The sequence below is a fragment of the Balaenoptera acutorostrata genome, chromosome 12, assembly GCF_949987535.1.
Source record: "Balaenoptera acutorostrata chromosome 12, mBalAcu1.1, whole genome shotgun sequence".
Taxonomy (NCBI): domain Eukaryota; kingdom Metazoa; phylum Chordata; class Mammalia; order Artiodactyla; family Balaenopteridae; genus Balaenoptera; species Balaenoptera acutorostrata.
Window position 1 is genome coordinate 46,021,748 of NC_080075.1, and position 24,608 is coordinate 46,046,355.

The window sequence follows — 24,608 nt, forward strand, 5'->3', positions numbered from 1 at the left end:
TTTAGGATTGAAGCCCCTTTTTTTTTTAATCAATAAAGAAAAATATGGGTGAAAGGGATCTCAACGATTACCTAATCAAAATCTCCAATTATGGGAAGAAGGAAATAGAGGTTCAGACAGATTTCACAAGTTGGACAACATATCAGCTCTCTAGTGTCCTGTCCTGAAACTGCTGCTTTATGGAGTCTTAGTAAGTATTTAGCTTCCCATGGGGGACATAGATCCCCTAATTGTCTTCCTTGTCCAAATAGATGTGAACATTCTCAGGGAAACTAGGGTATTTCCAGTGATCTTTAATTAGCTGTCTCTACAGATCCAAGTTACAGTTTCATACTGTAACATTTCCCAGGTAGGATACCAGTATCAGAAAAATAAAGCAATGTCTTCATTATATATGACAGGGAACTACAGAAGTAACAATGACAGCTTAGAAAGAGTAAATACCTGCATGCATAGAAGCAATGGCGTGGAATACATTGAACGTGTTTTTTTTTTTTTTTCTACAGTGCATTTCAGACAATTACTTTTCAGAGTGGCATTTTGTCTTTTCTTCCTTAAAAAAAGGAGATACAATTCTGAATGGCTCCAGAAATGTTTATGCCATTCAGTTGTTATTGAAGAGGTTAATTTTTATCCAATAAGGAGTAATTCTACATAATTATCAATTTTATTGCACAGATATATGACTACATCAGAAGAATTCAGACGTTTTATTCAAGGCAAATATCTGGGGCTATTTGAATTCTAAGGTTTTTGAGAGTTATATATGCCAGACAACAGTTACAATATTAGAAATAATTCATTATAGTTAATTTTTTTCCTCTACTTTTCAATTTAACTTATAGGATAGAGCACAAAAATTAATATTGTTACAAATGTAGCATCTTCAATAAGTCAAAGGTTCAAAAAATATTGGCAATAAAAATTAACATGTGCAAAAGTGCAATAGGTAAAGAAGCCCTCTCCGACTATATGTTTGCAGATCATGCTGTTTACCTCGTGAAAAATAGCTATTTACTAATTTGAGGAGTACAAAATCTGTCTAAAGCATAGAGAACTATACACTCTATAAAATAAAATAACTGGTCAATCATTTAAGCCCCACATAATAGTTTTTTGTATCGTAATACTTCTCCCAAATCATAAAACAAAAAATAGAGTGTTATAAAATGTTATTCAGAATACATAGTTCTTTCCAGGGCAATAATTTAATTTTCTTAAATCAGTTGCTGTGCTCTGAAACTATTATTCTAAATGAAAAAGTAAGATCATACAAACCTTAGAAGTAGATCATTGGTGTCCCCATTTTTTTTTCATGATTTCATCGTTGGAATGCATTTCACAGCTGTAATATGTAGTACATGTATATGTATAGAGCACTGCATTTGTTATTATTTCTTCCACTCTACATGACAGATTCATTTCTCCATTTTTCAACTGTAAGTGTTTTTATAAACTGTAAAAAAATTGAGTGAAAATAATTTTGAGAGCTTGAGCATGGTTTCCATGGCGATACAAAACACTTTACTGGTGTAGATTTACCATAATCTAGAAAATTTCAGTTGCTGACTTTTATGCACATTATTTATTTGACTTGAATTACCAAGGACTATACTCTCAATGGTTAACAGGACATTGTTTAATAAGTCCATGTAATCCAGGTATCATATCCTTTTGGATACTTTAAAATCTGTAAAGTTTTTCTTTCTTTTTCTTTTCCTTTCTTTTCTCCTTCCTTCCTTCCTTCCCCCCTTCCTTCCTTCCTCCCTCCCTCCCTCCCTCCTTCCCTCCCTCCCATCCTTCCTTCCTTCCTTCCATCTGGCAATTGAATTGTGAAATGTTGGGGAAAGTCAGACATTAAATGCTTGGTTTCTACAACTGATGTCTTGAAAGTGTGGTAACAGTATTTCTGTTATAGATCTGGTCTGTTTATTACAGAACCATTTAGCACTTGTGTATGAAAAACTCTATTCTACCCTGAGATCATTTCCAGTCTTCTCTTTTTTTTCATGTATATTCTCAGAGATTTATGCGTATATGCTTGAAGAAAAAGAAAAGAGCACCTAAATTAGTATGGAATAAATGGTGTCTTACTGTTGCCAGTACCTCAGGAGCTGAGTGGCCAGTCTGGTACTACAGGTCAAGTTAAGGAAACAGAAAGAATAAAAGCTCATTGGTGCAAATTAATTTTGTTGTGTATGTCAATAATTCAACAAATATTTTCTTATCCAGGGCAAGGTGTGTGGATTGGGACAGGGGCCTTCCTTTGGTAGGATGTAGTACCCTGCAGTACCCTAACAAACTACTTGGCCTGGAGGAATTATATGTCTGCCAGTACTTAGGATATTGAGAAAAAGAGAAGCCACCATACTGCACAGTTACGAAGCATGTCACTGAACATGAAGAAGGTATCCTGAAGCCACAGTGGCTGGAACATTGCAGGAAAAGAGAGATATGAGACTATCCAGTTGTTTCCTGGTAGAGACAGAAAGAGAGGAGAACAGAAAAGTCAGAGGCAGTGGTTCTCAAACATTGTTACCTGTTAGCATCACCTGGGAAACTTTATACAGATTCCCAAGTCTCACACCAGACCAATTCAGTTATAATTTCTGGGGTGAGTCCCTGAAATTAGTCTTTTAAAAAGTCTACATAAATGATTGCAATGTGCAACAAAAGCTAAAAAACACCTTTGAGACCATTGGCCAAAAGTGATATTACATTGATTCATGGTATGAGATATACACCTTGGTCATTAGTAAATTTGACATTGCTTAATAGTGCATTTCATTTGGTTTGTTATGCTGTGCTATGTTTCTTCATGTGACTTGGTTTTTTTGAACATCTGAATGGATGAGGGTATATTTGACTCTAAGTAACTAAACTTAATATAATTTGTTGACTTTGCTACCCTACTATAATAGTTATATTTAATTGAATTACAGTGGTTTGATGATATATTACAAGTATCATATGTCTGGATTACCCACAAGGTTTTCCTCACTATTATAATCTATGGAGTCCAGAAAAATAGTTTATTTAGGATGCAATGTAATTTCTGCCACTGAATAATTCATATCTTCCTTATGGGGGTACCAGGAAGGGGTTGCAGGTATGTGACAAGACATTGATCCCCTCTGTTCCCTTAGGGACAAGGTCGAGCTTAGGTGCCTAGAGATGCCTTGTCTTATATCTCTGTCTGTAAATAACTTTGAATTTCTTTCAAAGACAGTCTGATCAGAGAAGTCTAAAAACAAAACCCATGGTCAACAATAGGTACGAAGAGAATGAACGAATTTGCTGCCCTCCTGTACTATTAGTGAGGCGAAAGAGAAGCTCTCCCATCTGAACATCTAATATAGCTGCAACTACCTAGGGCTCAACTGCCCAGTGAGTATAAGGGGCCTGATGAGATGCTGGAATAGCAATCCAAGAACCCAGGTAACACTGTGAGCAAGCCAAGCTAAGGCTGATGGGGGAGGTGACAGTGAGGCAGGGGGAGCTCCTGGCAGGTACAGATCTTGGCAGCAGCCAACTTTAATCTCACTTCATGCATGTTAAATGTGTGTGTGTGCATGTGTGTGTGTGTGTAAGAAAATATACTATTTTTCCCCCACTTGGGTCCCTATAGAAGCCTCCAAATTCCCTTCAGTTTGCATCAGTTTACCATAAGAATATTATCACTTTCTGTGCGCCATGACAAGAAAAAAATTGGGAAGCACTAATAAAGTTTAATGTTGAATATATCAGAGGCACTATGAACAACACAAATTGGCACAGTCAAGGTGATAGGGTTATTGTATTCCTTGGCTATAATTCCAAAGAGTATGTTTCCAACTTACTTCATCTTCTTTCTAGTATGAAACCACTGCATCATTGACTTTTTGGAGGATCAATAAACTCAGCACCTTACAGATCCTTGCTTTTAATAGGGATCCAGTTTAAATGGAGCTTATTAAATTTATCTAGAGAGACATAGGTTTAAGTATTATATGATAACATATTATATATTAATTATAATATAATATAGCATATAATATAAATGTAATAAATTATATAATGGATTGGAAAGAGTATTCTGGAGTGACTAGATATTTGAAGGCAAGACAGTAAGCAACCAGAAATAAGACTACTACTTGCAGTGATATTTGTGGATTCATTTACTCTTAACATCATCTAAGTTTTAAATGACAAGTATAGAAAACTTTTCTGAACCAACTTTGGAGTAGACTAATGATCAATGTTTGTCTTAGAAGATTTTTATAATAATCTGCAAAAAAAAAAAAAAACAACTATAAAAGGAATAACTAAGAGAACTCCATTCACTGGAACAATTCAGTTCAACTCAATTCAACAGTTATTTATTGAGTGTCTATTAAGGGAACAGAACATGAAATGTTCAAAAGCCTTGATAACCTCATTTGCCAAACATATTATGAATTGTATTATACAGGGAGTTGTACAATAGGTAAGACAATGACTTATTTTTCCCAGATACGTTGCACTTGATAAGCAGAAATAAGTCTGGTAAAATAAAGTTGAAACCAGATAAAGTCTGTTATTGCCTTCTAAATGTATTCTTGTGTGCATTTTATTTCTCTACAGAAATTGGCCTGTTATTGTTTACACAATCTAAGGTTTCCTCAGTTATGTCAGTTAAGACCTAGGCCTCCACAAAATGAATATATGTTTAAGTTTGGCTTTACACTTGCTCTTTTTGTGCGTAATTTCCGTCTTCTCGGACTCCTCCAACAATTATGAGCTGAGTAATATTCCACTGAATATACGTGCCACATCTTCTTGATCCATTCATCTGTCAATGGACACTTAGGTTGCTTCCATGTCCTGGCTATTGTAAATAGTGCTGCAGTGAACAATGTGGTAGATGACTCTTTTTGAATTATGGTTTTCTCAGGGTATATGCCCAGTAATGGGATTGCTGGGTCATATGGTAGTGCTATTTTTAATTTTTTTAAGGCACCTCCATAATGTTCTCCATAGTGGCTGTATCAATTTACATTTCCACCAACAGTGCAAGAGGGTTTCCTTTTCTCCACACCCTCTCAGCATTTATTGTTTGTAGATATTTTGATGATGGCCATCTTGACTGGCGTGAGGTGATACCTCATTGTGGTTTTGATTTGCATTTCTCTAATAATTAGTGATGTTGAGCATCCTTTCATGTGTTTGTTGGCAGTCTGTATATCTTCTTTGGAGAAATGTTTATTTAGGTCTTCTGTCCATTTTTGGATTGGGTTGTTTGTTTTTTTCATATTGAGCTGCATGAGCTGCTTGTATATTTTGGATATTAATCCTTTGTCAGTTGCTTCATTTGCAAATATTTTCTCCCATTATGAGAGTTGTCTTTTTGTCTTGTTTATGGTTTCCCTTGCTGTGTAAAAGCTTTTAAGTTTCATTAGGTCCCATTTGTTTATTTTTGTGTTTATTTCCGTTTCTCAAGGAGGTGGGTCAGAAAGTATCTTGCGGTGATTTATGTCATAGTGTGTTCTGCCTATGTTTTCCTCTATGAATTTTACAGTGTCTGGCCTTAGATTTATGTCTTTAATCCATTTTGAGTGTATTGTTGTGTACAGTGTTAGGAAGTGTCCTAATTTCATTCTTTTCCATGTAGCTGTCCAGTTTTCCCAGCACCACTTATTGAAGAGGCTGTCTCTTCTCCATCATATATTTTTGCCTCCTTTATCAAAGATAAGGTGACCATATGTGCGTGGGTTTATCTCTGAGCTTTCTGTCCTGTTCCATTGATCTATATTTCTGGTTTTTTGTGCCAGTACCATACTGTCTTGATTACTGTAGCTTTATAGTATAGTCTGAAGTCTGGGAGCCTGATTCCTCCAGCTCTGTTTTTCTTTCTCAAGATGCCTTGGGCTATTCGGAATCTTTTGTGTTTCCACACAAATTGTAAAATTTTTTGTTCTAGTTCCATGAAAATGTCATTGGTAGTTTGATAGGGATTGCACTGAACCTGTAGATTGCTTTGAGTAATATAATCATTTTCACAATTTAGATTCTTCCAATCCAGGAGCATGGTATATCTCTCCATCTCTTTGTATTGTCTTTAATTTCTTTCATTGGTGTCGTATAGTTTTCTGCATACAGGTCTTTTGTCTCCTTAGGTAGGTTTATTCCTAGGTATTTTATTCTTTTTGTTGCAATGGTAACTGGGAGTGTTTCCTTAATTTCTCTTTCAGATTTTTCATCATTAGTGTATAGGAATGCAAGAGATTTCTGTGCATTAATTTTGTATCCTGCTACTTTACCAAATTCATTGATTAGCTCTAGTAGTTTTCTGGTGGCATCTTTAGGATCTCTATGTATAGTATCATGTCATCTGCAAACAGTGACAGTTTTACTTCTTCTTTTCTGATTTGGATTCCTTTTATTTCTTTTTCTTCTCTGACTGCCGTGCTAAAACTTCCAAAACTATGTTGAATAATAGTGGTGAGAGTGGGCGTCCTTGTCTTGTTCCTGATCTTATTGGAAATGGTTTCAGTTTTTCACCACTGAGAACGATGTTTGTTGTGGGTTTGTCGTATATGGCCTTTATTATGTTGAGGTAGGTTCCCTCTATGCACACTTTATGGAGAGTTTTATCATAAATGGGTGTTGAATTTTGTCAAAAACTTTTTCTCCATCTGTTGAGATGATCATATGGTTTTTATTCTTCAATTTGTTAGTATGGTGTATCACATTTATAGATTTGCGTATATTGAAGAATCCTTGTATTCCTGGGACAAACCCCACTTGATCATGGTGCATGATCCTTTTAATGTGCTGTTGAATTCTGTTTGCTAATATTTTGTTGAGGATTTTTGCATCTATGTTCATCTGTGATATTGGCCTGTAGTTTTCTTTTTTTGTGACATCTTCGTCTGGTTTTGGTATCAGTGTGATGGAGGCCTCGTAGAATGAGTTTGGGTGTGTTCCTTCCTCTGCAATTTTTTGGAATAGTTTGAGAAGGATGGGTGTTAGCTCTTCTCTAAATGTTTGACAGAATTCACCTGTGAAGCTGTCTGGTCCTGGGCTTTTGTTTGTTGGAAGATTTTTAATCACAGTTTCAATTTCATTACTTGTGATTGGTCTGTTCATATGTTCTATTTCTTCCTGGTTCAGTCTTAGAAGGTTGCGCTTTTCTAAGAATTTGTCCATTTCTTCCAGGATGTCCATTTAATTGGCATATATTTGCTTGTAGTAGTCTTTTATGATCCTTTGTATTTCTGGAGTGTCAGTTGTTACTTCTCCTTTTTCATTTCTAATTCTGTTGATTTGAGTCTTCTCCACTTTTTTTCTTGATGAGTCTGGCTAATGTTTTATCAATTTTGTTTATCTTCTCAAAGAACCAACTTCTATTTTATTTATCTATTTTTTATATTAAATTGTAATTATGGTTTGAATTTTTTATTTTATTTTATTTATTTATTTATTTTTGGCTGCATTTTGTCTTCATTGCTGCATGCAGGCTTTCTCTAGTTGCAGCGAGCAGGGGCTACTCTTCGTTGTGGTGTGCGGGCTTCTCATTGCGGTGTCTTATCTTGCTGCTGAGCATGTGCTCTAGGCACGTGGGCTTCAGTAGTTGGGGCACATGGGCTCAGTCTTTGTGGCTCACAAGCTCTAGAGTGCAGGCTCAGTAGTTGTGGTGCACAGGCTTAGTTGCTCCATGACATGTGGGATCTTCCCAGACCAGGGCTCGAACCCATGTCCCCTGCATTGGCAGGTGGATTCTTAACTACTGTGCTACCAGGGAAGCCCCAAGAACCAGCTTTTAGTTTTATTGTTCTTTGCTTTTGTTTCCTTCATTTCTTTTTCATTTATTTCTGATTTGATCTTTTTGATTTCTTTCCTTTTGCTAACTTTGGGGTTTTTTTGTTCTTCTTTCTCTAATTGCTTTAGGTGTAAGGTTAGGTTGTTTATTTGAGATTTTTCTTATTTCTTGAGGTAGGATCGTATTGCTATAAACTTCCCTCTTAGAACTGCTTTTGCTGCATCCCATAGGTTTTGGGTCGTCGTGTTTTCATTGTCATTTTTTTCTAGGTATTTTTAAAATTTCCTCTTTGATTTCTACAATGATTGATCATTTTAATATGTATAGAAATATTGATTCACAGTGTTGTACACCAAGGACTAACATAGAATTGTAGGTCAATTATAATTCATAAACAAACAAACTAACTCATGGAGAAAGAGACCAGTTTTGTTGTTACCAGAAGTGGTGGGTGGGGGAGGTGGAACTGAATGAAGGTAGTCAACAGATGCAAACTTCCAGTTAGAAGATAAATAAATACTAGGGATGTAATACACAACATGATAAATACAATTAACACTGCTATATATATATGAAAGTTGTTAAGAGAATGACTCCTGGGAGTTCTCATCACAAGGAAAATATTTTTTTTCTTTTTCTTCTTTTTCTTCGTATCTGTATGAGATCATGGATGTTCACTAAACTTATGTGGTGATCATTTCATGACGTATGTAACTCACATCATGATACTGTATATGTTAAACTTATACAGTGCTATATGTCAATTATATTGCAATAAAACTAGAAGGAAAAAATTAAATAATGTAGTCTTTAAAGTACTTACACCTAGTCAAAAAATTGAATTAAAAATTCTCATAAAGAGCTTTCTTTGAGTTTAAATTCATGGTTATCTTGGCTCAACAATTCAGAAAAATAGAAAAGCATATATTTATCCAAGAAATATCTGGTCAGAAGTTATTATTTAAGAGTAAAATATTAGAATCTACAAGTCTAAATAGTATATAACTTATAATCAGTTTAAATTGCATATTTCAATCAATAATATTTTGTAATCTTCACAATTGGTAATTGATTTAGTTAAAAATAAAACATATTGCTCATTAAAAACTCTTTATTTTGTAAAGAAGTGTCAAATGTTCTTCCTGCCAAAAATTATTTTCAAACAAGAACCATCCTTTTTCAAACTGCTTTAGAACAGTCCACATATTTTGCTAATGCAAGGAAAATTATTCTTCCAGTAAATACATTTTGATGAGACAGACACCAGATGTAGACATTGTTATTTCCTAAAGCAAAATATTTCCAGACTCTTAAAAAAATCCATGAGTTCTTGATATATGGTAAGCTACTTATTTATACTAAAGACCTCAAGAACATTATATAGCACTTCATAATTTTCAGCTTTGCAAATAAAATTTACTTACTAATGGTTACCTACTAATCGTGTTGTCTCTACAAAAATGTTATACAGTGAATAGCGTGTAAGTACTCTGCTTCTTGATAGGAGAAATAAAAGATACAATTAGAGAATCTAAAAAGTAGCAGCACTATCATTCTATTAGTTTGCTACTTAAAAAAAAAATCAAATGCAAAGTAAATCTTCAGTATTACTGAAGACTCAGAAGTAGCTTTGATAATGTATAGAGTTTTTAAATTTGTTTTGTTTTTGTCTTCATAGTGATTATAAATCTAGTGATCTTTTAAATTCATGTACAGTTGAGCCAGTCAGTAGTTCTCCTCAGATAGCTGGGAAATACTATTACTCATTGATCAAAGACCTCAGCAAATCTTAACTGCATGTCAACTATTCAACAAAGGATTTCATCAGTTACTTTTCATTTGAAGAAAAATGTGCATTCCATATGCATTAGTTATCCAGTTAAGAATACATTTTTTATTTCATTTTAAAGTTCATTTTTTTAGGTGTGAGATACACAATTCAGTCATTGAAGGTCTATTGCCTTTTCAATGCATTGGAAATAATAGCCTTTAATTATTTATAAATACTTTATCTAGATTTCAAAATAATTTTCCCAATAGATTTTTAAGAAGATGCAAAAACATGATTTTCCTTAATGTTTTTTAAAATAATTCTGAGCACAATGGAGAGATTAAAAAATTATCCATGTGATTAAAATATGTAGAGCATTTTTTATTTGGATACTTGAGGCCAAAGTAGTATTTTGGCTTGAATTATGTAGATAGTAACATTAATTCTTTATTCTTATCTAGCTATATCTCCCCTCATGTTGGGGATAAGTTATCTATTACACAGATGAACATGTGCATATTTTTCTATACAGTTTGTCTAAATCTAACAAATAGTATAGTCATTCTTTTCATATATGCCAAGCATGCTTTTAAAATGTTTATAGTTCCCCAAAGCAATAAATGAATTAATTCTTTTATCTGTAGCCACAGGGGTAAGACATATAGAGTAATGATGCTTTATGCAATATACATGCAAACATACTATCAAAATGAAGCAGATTAAGAAATAAAATCCCTTAAGAGACCATGCCCCCATGGCATATGATCTTTCTTTAAATATGGTGTAGATGTATTTCTGTCACCATTTCAGTGACACACTGAGTTTAACATCATCCCATGGGGAGGGGAGTTTTTTTGTCCCGACATGGTCAAGCCAGGACTGTAAAAATTATTTCAGGTCTCTGTACAATGAGCACCTTTCCATAAATTATTGTTTCTTATGTGTGCAGAGAGCATGTCCTAGGGATCATTAATTACTGAGCTCACTGGGCAGGATGTGGGTCTCATGCCACCATTGTTTTATTGTTTTGGGGCGTGTCTCATGCTTCTGTCGCATGGTTTTGTTGCTCTAGGCAAGCCTGTTTGGTTTTGTGGTTAAGTAAACCTGCTTTCTTGAGTAATCATTAACTTACAGGGGTCTCCCATATTTTTTCTACTTACAATACCCTAGTGGGATTAGCTATTTAATCACCTACATTGTCCCTTTACTCTGTCCCTATCATCCCTATGACCCAGAATCTGTCTGTCCTAAACATCTGAAAGGTATCTGGTTCTGGACCGCATCATTGAATTAAATTTCATAAAAACAACAAGTAAGCACCTTAATATTTGCCCATTTATATGAATCAGATGGAATCTTTGGCCTCAAACTGTCATAATCAAGAATGAGACAGAAAATTAATTTTACTTAGCAATTATATTTATGGCACATGCTATATGATTCATTATTAACTCATTTAATTTTCAAATTAATGCCATAAGAAAGGTAATAACATTATAATTTTATAGGTTATTTTAAGTAAAATTTATACTATAAAGACTGGTAAGCAGGGCTTCCCTGGTGGCACAGTGGTTAAGAATCCGCCTGCCAATGCAGGGGACACGGGTTTGAGCCCTGGTCCAGGAAGATCCCACATGCCGCGGAGCAACTAAGCCCGTGCGCCACAACTACTGAAGCCTGCGCGCCTAGAGCCCGTGCTCCACAACAAGAGAAGCCACCACAGTGAGAAGCCCACGCACCACAAGAGTAGCCCACGCGCAGTAGTAAAGACCCAGTGCAGCCAAAAATAAATAAATAAATATTTTTTTTAAAAAGAGAGACTGGTAAGTAGCAGAACTAGAATGTGAACCCAGGTTGTGGCAACTCGAGTTCAGCTTGTAGCCACTGTGCTCTGCTACCTCACTGGTATATACCAAGTGTGAAATAAGCCAGAGCTCACATGGAGCAACTTAATTTTACTTGAATTGCCACAGGAGAGATGAGCATTTTCTTCTCAGAGGATGCTCACTCTCTTCTCCTCAGTGTAAACACTTGGAAGAATCATTAAGGAGAGTGGAAGGCGGAGTAAGGATAACAATTCTAAAGGACTATCATAATCACTGTAATAAGGTGTTTATTTCCAATAGAGTATATTTACTTGTGTGAATTGCATTCTTATTGGCTACATTGAAAGCATATAGGCACAAGGTAAATTCTGACCACATGTGTGTTGTCGTCATATTCTTTTAGATACAGGCTGAAAATATTGAATGAGTCTGTACAGGTGATAAGAATTGCAATCTTCATTTGGACAAGGTATGACCCAGAGCCCTGAAGTATAAAGTAATAAAAAGTAAAGTATGTCTCTTTAGCATGTTTACAGTTGCAGGCACCCATCAGTTTGACATATAATCCCAGTGTCGTTTAATCAACAAACTAGGAGTAGGATTTATGTATCCAGCACAAAGATGCCTCGGGCCCTTCTACAAGTTCTTCAATTTCTTTTGCATCTGTAAAATGAAAAGTATATATATATAGCTATCTATTTTCAATAGACTCTGAGAAAATGAAATGAGACTCCAGATTTAAGATAATGTGTATATACACCTGATATGCTTCCTTACAACTGATTCCCATAATAGCTTTTTTTTTTTAAAGAAATTCACGTTCTTTTATTTATTTATTTATTTATTTATGACTGCGTTGGGTCTTCGTTTCTGTGCGAGGGCTGTCTCTAGTTGTGGCAAGTGGGGACCACTCTTCATTGCGGTGCGCGGGCCTCTCACCATCGCGGCCTCTCTTGTTGCGGAGCACAGGCTCCAGACGCGCAGGCTCAGCAATTGTGGCTCACGGGCCCAGTTGCTCCGTGGCATGTGGGATCTTCCCAGACCAGGGCTCGAACCCGTGTCCCCTGCATTGGCAGGCAGATTCTCAACCACTGCGCCACCAGGGAAGCCCCCTCATAATAGCTTTTGACAAAAAACAAAAAGCTTATTTGCAAAGAGTACAGGTATGTCAGATTCTAGAAGAATCACTAAGTACAAACATAAATACATAAAGGAGGAAAATACACTATTACAAACCGTGCCAACTCTATATTAATCTGTTCACAGTGGAAGAAATGATTTTTTTTTTACTAGTATATTGTATCTATGAACATTGTGATTTATCTTCAATCATCAGTACTGAAAAAGTTGAGAATGAAGTGGCGTGACTAGTATAGTTCAGGCTTACAGGAAATGTTCAAATTTTTATTTATTTGGGGACCAGAACCACATATAGTGGCCCTGTTATTTTGGTGTTTATCTTTCAATATGCTGTTGGATTTGACTTTCTAGTATTCTGTTGAGGATTTTTGCATCTATATTCATAAGGGATATTGGTCTGTAGTTTTCTCTTGGAATAGTGTCATTGTCTGACTTTGGTATCAGAGTAATGCTGGCCACATAGAATGAATTAGGGAGTATTCCCTCCTCTTCTATTTTTTGGAAGAGTTTGAAAAGCATTAGTGTTCATTATTCTTTAATAATTTGTTAGAATTCACCAGTGAAGCCATCTGGTCCTGTTTTTTTCTTTGTTGGGAGGTTTTTGATTACTGACTCAAACTCTTGGTATAGGTTTGTTGAGAGTTTCTATTTCTTCTTGAGTCAGCTCAGAGGAGGTGTGTGTTTCTAGGATTTTCTCCAATCTATCTAGGTTATTTGTTGACATACAGTTATTTAATTGCTTACTAAAATATGCTACTGAACCCCTCTACTGAATTTCTCATTTCAATTATTATACTTTTCAGCTGCAGTATTTTACTTGGTTTCTTTTTATAATTCTGTTTATTGATATTCTCATTTTGTTCACACATTGGTTTCCTGACTTATTTTAGTTCTTTGTCCATGGTTTCCTTCAACTCTTTGAGCATATTGTATATTTAAGATAATTGAGTTAAAGTCTTTGTCAGGTAAGTCCAATGTCTGGGCTTTCATAGAGATGGTTTCTATCAATTTGCTTATTTCCTTTGAATTGACCATACTTTGTTATTATTTTGTATGCTTTGTAATCCTTTTTGTTGAAAACTGGCATTCAAGTATTACAGTTTGGTAACTTGTCAAATCAGATTCTCCCCTTCCTCAGGGTTAGCAGTTCTTGACTGCTGAATGTTTAGCTTGTGTTTTGCCAGTATTTTGACTGAGATTTCCTTGAATCCTGGGAGTCTTAAATAATAGCAGCAATGACAACTAAACCACCTCTTCTACGTTTTGTGAGTAGGCTTTGGGCTAGGACACTCCTTTAACACTTAGCCAGGCCATTTGCGATTCTGCCTCAGCCTTCACTTCTTTTTGCATTAAGACTATAGATTAACCAGTAGTAAAATCTTAGGGTTTTCTCAGTTCTTCCTAAGCTTGTACCTTGTCCTGAGCATGCACTGTGGCTCTCTTTTTTTCCCAGTATACTCAAGTACTTTGAATGTCCTCCCCAATTTCCCAAAGAAATTCTCTCCTGGACTCTTCCAGGATTTAGAAGGACTTTTGTGTATCTCAACCATAATCTTTTGCCAAGCAAATGTGGTTATTTTGATGGCTTACAATGTTTTTGTGCAATACCCACAACATATGCTTCCTGAGTGGATATTCCTGAGTATCCACTGAGTGGATTCCGAGATAGATGAAACAGTGACAAGAAACTTGCATCAATCCTTCAGGTCCTCAGACAACTTATAACAAACACCATAACTTACAAATAAGATTTTTCTGTTCCCTCCAGATCCAAGGACCAGAGTCTCATATTGGGCACATGACTACCATCTTCAAGACTTCTGTAGACCTGGAGAGGGGTTGGAGAAAGCACAGATAAAATATCCAAAGACTTCCTAAAGTTAGATTTTTAAGTGAGATTTTTCTTGATTCAGTGTCCTTTTGATTGCTGTGAACTTTTGATCGTTTCTGGATTTGACAAAATTATTTCAGACACTTTCTGGTTGTTTCCTTGACGTTTCTGTGAATAGATAATGGGAGTGTGGAGCTACCTACTTGTGCCATTTTGCTGACATCTATTAGTACTATTTCAACCATTATCTCAGTGAGAAAAACCCCCTTGGAACTTCTGTCCATTGATCCCTCTATTTTATTCCTATTCATTAGTCTCCTGTTGTATTTACTTTCCTCATTCCTCAGATTAAGTTTCATATTACATCATTTCGACCACTTTTTCCCAATATCCTAAATTCCCTTTCTGCATTCCCTTTCTATATTATACTTTTATTCTTACTGCTTTGGCAAATGCTCAACTATGGATGAAACCAGGTAATTGCTTTCTTTTTTCCAAACATGGGCTTCTGGCTCTAACCAGAACACCACCTATCTATTTGGAATTGCTAACAATTACTGGTCACTAACATCAGTTGGGTTTCAACATTGCTCTGCTACGTTCTTGTGTTTCTCTAGTTAGGTTGTTTTCTCATTTTCTATGTTTTACATTTTTCTTAACGTCTTCTCTTCTTCCACCTTGCTCTCATTAATTACTTTTTTTTTTTTTTTTTTTACTTTGCAAAGAAAATAGATATCAGCAAGGTGTTGACTTTTGGACACTAAATCCATAAACCAAATTACATTTATACCCATCATGTACTTCTTTCTGCTAACAAAATCATAGAGGTTTCCTTTTTCCCATCCAAGGCTAAATCTTCTACATCTGCATCCCTTCTTCTTACATCTTAGTGACTCTGACTGTGGTGTTAATCATCTATTTAATTTGCCGAAGCCAGCTTGTACTGGCTCACAAGAACTGATGGATGAATTTTAAGGAAATTTGAAAGCTATCAATTTGATAGGTGGAAATTGTTTATGGTGGGAGTATTTACCCCATGTAATTCACCAAATCCTACAATATGTACTTTTTTTTAATTTTCAGAGAAATGGATGTTAAACATTTGTCAGCACGACACTGTTTATCTTCTACTTCTCCGTTAAATTTTATTCCAATTAACATTTTTACCTAATGAGGAAAGAGAATATCAAATCTTTATGAGGGGTAAAATCATAGGATTACTTTAACAACACAAAGGTATATAATTATAGTCAATTAATATAGCTTGATTAAGCTGCCTGATGCATTTCCATGGAATGAAAGTAGTACAATTTGCAGTGTATTGGCAAGGGGAATTAATCAAAATAAAATTTTTATTGAATTAGTTTTACCTTTTCCTTAAAGTTTCTGTCAACTTAGCTGAGGAACATCATGCATTTCAATATATCATATAACAAATTTTATAGTAATATTGATAATTTATGCTAAGAACATTTAAATATTTAAAATCAAATTTAATTAATTTGTCTGTTGGACATGATAAAGAAATAAGCTTCTGCTTGGTAACACAGTTTATTTATCTTAGCACTGGGTTTCTAATTACTTTTAAGTAACTGTGTTACTTATTTTCATTTACTAAAATTAAGCAGTAAATGTAATATTATTACTGTCCCTAGGAAAATCTCTAAATACATGGGATAGATTTAAGAGTGAACTTGAATGAAATATTACAAATACATGTGATCTTGAATGATTAAAGCATTTGGTAGTTTTAGATTACCCCTGTTCCAGATGATATTCTCATTAATTTATTTTATTATATAGAAGAGGATGAATTAGTTGAAAGACTAACTAAATGGTCAGCTTTTTCTTTTTAACTTTGAAATAGTATCATTAAAATTAAAACTTAGGAACTTGTTTCAAATGTTATTCAAGATGCTATCCATATGTCTAACAGCTCAGTGAGATGAACAGATAGCTACTAATTTTCTTTCCAAAATAGAAAGACAAAATAGATTATTCTGTTTCATATGTATTCATTTCTTGGTAAATGAGTATCAATATTAGCAAAAATCTCTTGCTTCTAACTCCAAAGTCTTAATCTATATATCATCTGTATTTATATTTGTATCTCTATCTCTATCTCTATACATATACATATATACAGTTGATCCTTGTACTTGGAAGGGGCTAGGGGTACCCATCTCTGTGCAATCAAAAATCTCTGTATAACTTTACAGTTGGCCCTCATATCTGTGATTCTGCATCCTTGTATTCACCCAACCATGTTTTGCGTAGTACTGTAGTATTTATTGAAAAAGATCATATGAATGAACCCATGCAGTTCAAACCTGTGTTATTCAAGGGTCAACTGCAAATAGATAGATAGATATAGATATATTTGGTTTTGCCTTTAAAAGGGAAACTAGCTTTAAAACAATGATAGCCTTTATACATTCTGAGTCTATTGTACATTTTAAGTGCTTTCAAACTTAGCATGCTCATTGAGGCAGAGATCACCAAATTCCATCAACTATACTTTCTTAGTAACAGAATGATGATCTTTTTTAATACAGCAGGGTGTCCAGTTAAAAAAAAATCATCATTTCCGAAGTTCCTTTGCAGGTAGGTGTGATGATGTGACCAAATTCTAGCAAATAACCTAAGCAGAAATTGTTTGGGACTTTAGACAAGCTAGAATGGTGGAGCCAGAAAGATTAAAGGAATATGGTTCCCTGAGGAAGATGGGGCTGCCATGCTCATTCTGTTTTATCTATGCCTGGCTGTTTCTTATGTAAAAAAGAAACTACCTTATTTAAGTTATTGTTTTAGGAAGCTCTGCCGTTCATACGTGAATGAAATTTATAACATACCCAGTCAGGTTATATATTCTTCAGTTTCCCATGATTACTATACCTCATATCTAAAGGATCTGCCATTTAGACACACACAAGTCATTTAGTGAGGTTATAGCTGTCTGTAAATAGCACAAAACGACAGGACAAAAATGTGAAAAAGAATCTTGCATTTGTACATTATAGTGGAAAACATTTGCACAACTCTCTCTTTCTTCTAGTAATAGCACCCTCACCCTGCGTCTCCCACCAGCTTTTGCAGATCCATTCCCATCTCATTCAAACACCTCCAGGTAGCAGTGTCATCATCTTTTAAGTGACTCCACCTCCCTGGTCACTCTCTACTCTTTATCCCCTCACCCAAACTAGGGTAGTAATTGCAACCTTTGCTCCTGATTTGTCCAGGCGGTTAGCACAAAGACCCAATCAGAAGTCAGAGTTTTACCTAAGGTGATTTTTAATTGGTACTAAGAAAAGGACCATTGCTTTCTAGTATTGAAAATTGGAAAACGTGAGGTAAGACTTGGTAGCAGCTGTGATTTTAATGTTTAAGCGAAAACTGGTATAAAACAATGAACAGGAATAGAGCAGATAGAGTGACTCACAAAGACCGTCCAATGGTTTGGGGGTTAACAATGACCAATTGTCCCTGAAGCCCTTATTATTGTTCACTTATATGAGTTGATAATTCTCCCATTAGGCTAATTTTGTCTCATTTTAATTTCAAACATTTTGCAACAAAAAGTCCTGAACTACAAGTTGACTTACGTGTCTTTATTAAAATAGTTCAATTGGTCTTGTGATGTTTGACATTGGACAACCAAAACATATATAGCTTCTTGCGTGACTGTTTCATTAACCCTTTGTAAACAGTCTTTACCTACTCCTAAGACAAGCTTGAGACCTACACACCCTCAAGATACGAATTAGGTACATTCATATCAAACATTTCAAGATTTCAAAAAAAATTTATACCTTGTTGTTGGAAGAGTATAAAAAAAGACAGCTTCCTATTTGAATGAAAAAAAAATATTAGAATCATGTATGCTGTCAAGAAATGTATAGAGTACATAAAGTGAGGTACCAGATAAGAACACATCAGTACATTTTCTCAGGAAGGAAAAGAAAGCTCAGGATTACCAGGATTTAAATTGTTTATTGGCAAACAATCCCTTTTTTCAGGCTTCTTTCTGAAACTTAAAGATTTGGTGGAATAACATATTGATTACTCTTAAAACTCCAGAAAGTAATCTCTGTTCTTCTAGACTCTCTGTGTAACTAGGGACTGGAAAGAGAATGTCCTCTCTGTTTATGTGAGTAATTCCTCAGAAGCATTAATTATTAGATCCCATTTACCAGAATTTTGCACTGAAAAAATGAGAGTGGAAATTGAGTAATTATCTTCTTCCCATATTGCATGTTGTATATTTTCTTTCTCCTTTTTATTTTTCACCAATATACCAGGTAAGATGCAATACTTTTTTTTTAAAGATGTTTTTGATGTCGACCATTTTTCCAGTCTTTATTGAGTTTGTTACAATATTGCTTCTGTTTTATGTTTTTGGGGTTTGTTTTGGCCCCGCGGCATGTGGGATCTTAGCTCCCCAACCAGGGATCAAACCCACACCCCCTGCATTGGAAAGCGAAGTCTTAACCACTGGATGGCCACGGAAGTCCAAGATGCAATAGTTTTATGATGAGATATTTTAAATGTGCTTTTGGTACACATACCCATTCAACAGAAGCAAACATTTTAAGGTTTTAATTATGTTTATTTTAAGTTAGATCAGATTATTTTTTGGGTTATATACTTTCTAGTTTATATCCCACTTTATTTTATATATTCATTCTAATTTATGTCCTTCTTTATTTTAAAAAAGATACAAATGACTTACAAATATGTACAAAATATAACAACATAAAGTAAGTTTAAATAAGTAGGAAAATGAGTGAAGAATAAATTATATTAAACAAGGGCCCAGGAACCAGAGCATGCCTAGTTCCCAATATCCATGCCATCAACTCAAATGCACTTACAAGGAGCAACCTGTGTTTGACATACATTCTTGAAAATCCAATAGAAAGAGGAAAAAATAATTAATTATTAAATATTTAGTATCTATGTTCATGTTGTCCAATGAAGTAGCCACTAACCACATGTGACTTAGCCACTTGAAATGTGGCTAGTCCGAATTGAAAAGTCCTATGTATAAAATGCACTCTGAATTTCAGACCTAGAATAAAAAAAGGATGTAAATATCTCATTAATAAGTTTTATAGAGGTTACATGTTTAATGATAACATTTTTGATATAGTGTTAAGTAAAATATATTATTAAAATTAATTTTACCTGTGTCTTTTCACTTTCAGAGTGGCTACTAAAGTATTTAAAATTACATAGGTGGCTTGCAATTGTAATTCATTATATTTCTTTAGGACACCACTGGTCCATATGGTAAAACAATTTCATTACTCTAGGAAATCACTACTATTCCTAATGCAGGCAGTTCTCACTTTGCATAGTTCTGATATGCATGGATTTCAGTTTCTATTAATTTAGTTAGCTAACACTAGTCCTCCAACACATGATCCAAATTTTAGTTACCATGGCATATTAACTATGAGTTATTGTATAAAGTGTAAATTTCACTGCTAGCTATTCATTCCACAAATATCTAGTACATCATGTTCAGTGACCAATCATGACACTTCCTTCTCAGTCTCTTGATGATTGGTTACTGCATATCTGTTTTCAGACAGCATGCACAGACAGTAAAGCATGTACTTGTGTTGCCTTCTTGTCTCCAAGTGATAACCCATGTGACACTTTACAAAATGAATAATCAAAAGAGAGTATAGGCCAACAAAGATAAAATGCAATAAATAAACAAAAAATCAGGGGCTTCCCTGGTGGCGCAGTGGTTGAGAATCTGCCTGCTAATGCAGGGAACACGGGTTCGAGCCCTGGTCTGGGAAGATCCCACATGCCACGGAGCAGCTGGGCCCGTGAGCCACAACTACTGAGCCTGAGCGTCTGGAGCCTGTGCCCCGCAACGGGAGGGGCCGCGATAGTGAAAGGCCCGCGCACCGCGATGAAGAGCGGTCCCCGCACCGTGATGAAGAGTGGCCCCCACTTGCCGCAACTAGAGAAAGCCCTCGCACGAACCGAAGACCCAACACAGCCAAAAATAAATAAATAAATAAATAAATAAAGTAGCTAGAAAATTTAAAAAAAAAAAAAAAAAAAAAGGTCCTGGCCTACTGGCAGTGGAAGTCAGCAAAGGCTTTAAAAAAAAAAAAATAAAATAAACAAAAAATCATAACAATGGAACTGAAATTTTAATGAAATGTATATGGAGTTATAAAAGAAATAGTTGATTGTGAAGATGTTGGCACTGCCATCATTTGAGAAACCTAGAAATGCAGTCAGGGGAACTTAGTGAAAGCCAACTTATAGACATAAATGAGGAAAGTGGTTGTGTTAAAAAAGATGCAGAGGAAGTGATGCTGGCAAAACTTCACATTAATGGAACTTTCTGAAATTATTTTACATCACTGAAAGCATAAAGAGGAAAATGTGTTGGAAGCTGATGCAAACTTAGAAAGTAATATATAACAATTTGTCAAGGCATGTAAAAGGTGCTTGCTCCCTATCCTAAGTTATAAGGCAAGAGGAAGGCAAGCACTGTTCAAACTACTCTTGATAAGTTTTTTTTGTTGTTGTTTACTAAGAGATAAAACACTTTAATTCTCAATGTTTCTTATGGTTTAAATTATGGTACACTTAATCAATATTAGTTTTGCTATTTTTAATTCCCTATACATTTATCCCTAAGTCTAAGAGAATATTAATGTTTTGAGAAAATTTTTTAAAGTTTACAGAACAATAGAAAAACATTTTCTATTGATTATTAAGAGAGCTTTGCACAGTTGTAGCTTTAATAGTCATTTTTACAATCCTGCATGGAGGCAAAGTGAGGACTACTTGTATTAAGATCAGGGAGAAATATTTTCTGAGGTTTCTCATAGAAAGGTTATGGAAAGCATCTTAATTCCTTACAGCAAAGTCAGTGATGAGATCTACTGGACTCTTTTTTGTAACCTCACCAAAGTACTTGATGGCCTCCTTAGAACAAGGGAGTTCCGTGATGGGACAGTGTGATGAGATCCAGGGGTAACTAGCTCACTGATCATTTCTCTTTATTCACTGATAGATTTGAGAATGGGCTATCAGTTTTTTTAAAATTAATTAATTATTTATTTATTTATTTTTGGCTGCGTTGGGTCTTCGTTTCTGTGCGAGGGCTTTCTCTAGTTGTGGCGAGCGGGGACCACTCTTCATCGCGGTGCACGGGCCTCTCACTATCGCGGCCTCTCTTGTTGCGGAGCACAGGCTCCAGACGCGCAGGCTCAGTAGTTGTGGCTCACGGGCTTAGTTGCTCCGTGGCATGTGGGATCTTCCCAGACCAGGGCTTGAACCCGTGTCCCCTGCATTGGCAGGCGGATTCTCAACCACTGCGCCACCAGGGAAGCCCTGGGCTATCAATTCTTAAGGCAAATTTTTATGAACATAGTTTCTTTCTAATCTTAAAAAAGGGAGCAGTGGGCAGTTTGGGATTACATTCTAGAAGATATACCACTAATGGGAATATTGTTATCAGTTAAGTACAAAGGGCCTTATGTTTTAACAAGCAGCAGAATAATATAATTATTAAATTAAATTAACTATTAAATCAGAAGAATATTGATGTTTTTAAAAGATATGCATATTCTGAGAACTGACCTTTTATGTCAGTTTTTCTTTCTTGGTTTGAGAGCCAGCCAAGTGAGATTTAGTATCAAGACCAAGGTATAGATCTGTGGGTACTGCTCGTATTTGTCTTTGTTTGTTTGTTTGTTTGTTTTGGATCCTGGTGAGTATCTCTTAATACTGGTAAAACTGAGCACTGTCTGGAGTACTAATTGGTTTCATATCTCTTTTTTCCATAGAGAATTACTTTACCACAGCATGTTAGATCATATCTGAAAGATATCTGTTCTCCCTTTCCATTAAGTCTTCCCTTTATCTTCCCTTTATTGACTATGGAACATTTTCCATTTTCAATATTTTGATGTGAATTCACTTGTAGGATCCTCACAGGGGCCCTATGAGATAGGGTAGGTATTTTTATTTCCCTTTGTCAAATGAAAACAAAGAGACCACAGGGAGTTGGGTGACTATATGTGATGACCATGAGAATGCACCTGGCATATTTCCAACTGCTGGGAGCTTAATTGACTGAGGACCCCAGCTGCTTCCTCTGACATCCATCATGGGAAAGCGAAGGAAGCCTCATTCCTAGGTAACAGGAGACTCCTCAGAGTAGCTGGCTTGGTTTGAGGACTCCCAATGGCTATGTTTAATCTTTCCTGGACTAGGGCACTTCCACCCACCCTTAGTTCCCTCTCCTTAACTCTGGATCACAGTTGTGTCATGGTCTAATGACTTTCTCAGCCTTTCCAGCCCCTGCCTGATTTTCTTTCCTGCAGGTATTTCCACTAAGAAAATTAGATCAGGAAGAGCTACTGCTGACTTTCAGAAAGTGAACTATTGCTGGCCTTCAAAAACACAAAATACGCAAACAAAGAAACTTGATGCTGGAGATTACAGCTTCCTGTATCAGCAAAATATAGCATTTGCAGGAGCTCACAGGGAAGCCACTGCAGCTATCATACTCTCTCTACCAGCACATCTACCTGCTGGAGGAGAATAAGGGCTTCTTCCCCTCTTGCACATTTCAAATTTCTTAAGAGTACCTCTCATTGGTGTAACTAAACTAGAACCCATCAGGCAAAGGACCCTAGGAAAGGGGTCCAGTTCCTGACATGTAGGAGAAGTATAGAAGGTGGGGACATATACATGATGTCTAGCATTGATAGTTAGAAACAATTCAAGGAACAAGGGCTGCTGAAGACTATTTTTTAGTTAGCCATTTTTCTGAACCCATTCAGTTTCTTCGGTGCCGTTTCATTGTAGATTTTGTTCTTTAAACTTGACTCAGGTTGGGTCACTGAAATTCCTTAAAATATGATTAATCTAAGGTTCAGCATCACTTCTTCCATTACCCAGATGTTTATTTTTCAATCATTTACATACATTCTTTGCCAGCTTCCTTGTGCTCTGCAAGTGACTACTGTGCTAATATAGGAATAGATGGGGTTAGAGAGAGCAAAACATATCTCTGCTTCTTAAGCAATTTCAAGACAAGAGTTTCATTTATTTTTCTAACTTTTCTTTGTGTTTTATTAACCTTTTTTGGGATGTGTGAAATGGTGGTAATAAATACTTGAACATTTAATCTTCTACTGAGCTTACTTAACTTCTTCCAGGGAAAAAAAATCAGAGCATGGTCCTTATCTTTAAAGCTACGATATTTTGCATTTTTTCTTTTTATTAAATCCCCCACCTGACTCTCCTATTGAAAGATTCATTTAATTATAGAACATGTGCCATCTTAAGTCATTTATTATTCTAGACTCTGAAAATATAGTAGTGAATAAGATGAAAATGCCCCCTGCTCTTGTGGAACTTTCATTTCTAGTGACAAGAACTATCAGTAGTTAAATCAACTGAATGAAAGAAGAAAGATGATTTCAGACAACAAAGTCTGAGAATAAAATAAAACAATGCAACATGAAAGAGAGAACAGCTGAGTCTGAGCACAGCATAGTTAGGAATGTTTTGCTGAAGAATTGCATTTATTTGGGACCTGGAAGAAAAGAAGTTTCCAACTACTAAGGGACGGAACATTCTAGGCAAAGGAAACGATATATGCAAACATCTTAATGCAAATTTTCTGGCAGAAAAGAACATACATTCAGGAATGCAAAAGGTCAATATGGCTGTATCATAAAGGAACAAGAGGGAGTTAAGAGAGTTATGAAAGATGAATTTGGACAACCAAATCAGAACCTAGAGGGTTCTGTAGCCACATTGAATTTGTTATTCTAAGAGCAAGTGCACATCATTGTAACAGTGAAAACACAAGTGTTACATGTTCTGATTTGCAATTTTAAATAAGCAATAGGACTAAAATAAGTAAACCATGTTTTTATCAAGCCTTTATTCTATATAACTGCTACATTTAAAAACATTAATTAGTCATTATCTTTAAAGTAATATAATGAGCATTTTATAATGGGTTTTGGTTTCATTATTTTCACTAATACATACAATACTTTTACACATAAGTATTTTAAAAATCTGATAGTTTTTTTTTCTCTGATTTGCAAAACAGTGTGCTAAAATTAGAAGATTTTGACAACAATGACAATTTCATTGTTGCTTGTAAACTGCTTAAATATTAAAGATGTATTGATTACTTGTCCTGGAAGTCTCAATAGAGATCCAGACTGATACAAGTCCTGTATAAATAATCTTTGTGAG